The following is a 1,579-nucleotide window of genomic DNA, read 5'->3' as shown; positions in this document are numbered from 1 at the left end:
TTATAGGGAAATCTCCCCAAGAATTCCCATCATCTTTCAATGTGGGACAGTTGGTAAAAAGCAAAAATAAGATTTAATTTAATTCCAAATTAAATTAAAAAGCCAAAACAATCATCAAACAACAAGTGGCGCAAGGAGAGCAAGGGAGTGGGTGAGGACCACAAAGGGAAGGACCATCTTCCCTTGCTCCCTGAGCATTGCCGGCACCAACCATGTGGCGCTAGCTGGCGCTCAGCCTTGGGCACCAAGGCACGCCTTGCTGGCTGCTTGGTGCTTGGCTAGGCCTGCCAACCAGCTCGCACGCACGCAGAGCCCAGCCAGCAAGCCTCGCACGCAATGCGGGCTGCTACGCTGTAGGTTGCTGCTGCCAGCGAGGGCTAGCACGCCTTGCTGGCTGCTGGCCTTGCTGGTGCATCTCCCCGCATGCATGCTCGCTATGCTGGTGAGCCTTGCCCGCATGGCTGCTCAGCCAGTGCATGCGATGCATGCTGGGCTTGCGGCCAAGCATTTCATTGCGTCGAGGAGCCCGACTAGCCATGCTAGCCTACCTAGCCCTCGATTGGCTAGGCCATATCGAGGCTAGGTTTTTCACACTGTTGACTAGTTGTTTGACTGATTTTTCCGTCTCGTAGACTCATGAATTCGACTCGACTTTCGATGCTCGACTTCGACGCTCTGAGCTCGGAATCCGACGTATTAGTTCGTAAAATCTCTATTGACTTATTTTATCCTTCGGATTAATTCGTCCCTTCGGTTCGGTTACACAATTAGGTGTGACTCGAAGGGTTAAGTCAAGATTAAGCCGTAATATTAATTATTCATTAATATTACTGATCGGAAGCGGCCTCCAAGTAGGCATCCCGATCACTTGACCTCATTGCATAATTAGCTTTCTAATTAATTCTGAACCCTCTATCGGAATAATACACTTGTTCGAAAGACACCATTCTTTTCACGGCGCGATCAGGTTAGGGCATGTGTCTTATAGGGGCGTCGTTTTGTGGCTTTCTCGGGATTTGGGCCTCCTAATGTAGGGTGGCCCTTCTCTCATTAGGGTTCTCCCTTGTTTAAGACATGTTGTCTTCTCACTATGGGATTGGACCACGTATGGGGGTATTTTTTACCATAAACATTTGCCCTTCAGAGGGGGTGACTTGTACCATACGGGCCGCCTCCTCTGATCTTTATCCGTCCATTTATTGGCCGAATGTTTGGGCTGATGGAGCATCATCACTAATAGGAGATGGACATTAGCGTTCGTCTACCCATGGGATTTTTCCTTTAATTTGGCTGCCTTGATTGGTCTGCCTGATTTTATTAGTGGACCTGAGTCTTATTAGTGGACCCTCTAGGTTAAACTTTTCAAAAGTTATCGTTTGAGCTTCTGGGCGGGAAAGGTGGTTTTACCATTTTGCCCTCATAAACTTGGCCTATAAATAGGACTTGTTTGACTTCATTTTGTTACTTTGGAGATTTGCGTATTCTAGAGAGAGGTTAGAGCTTTTTAGAGAGAGAAAGTAACTTTCTTCCCAAATCTTCGAGAGCTCCGCCGTGTTCCTTGAGTTTGCTGGTCAAGTTT

The sequence above is a fragment of the Chenopodium quinoa genome, unplaced genomic scaffold, assembly GCF_001683475.1.
Source record: "Chenopodium quinoa cultivar QQ74 unplaced genomic scaffold, ASM168347v1, whole genome shotgun sequence".
Lineage (NCBI taxonomy): Eukaryota > Viridiplantae > Streptophyta > Magnoliopsida > Caryophyllales > Amaranthaceae > Chenopodium > Chenopodium quinoa.
Note: the sequence above shows the minus strand (reverse complement) of the source record.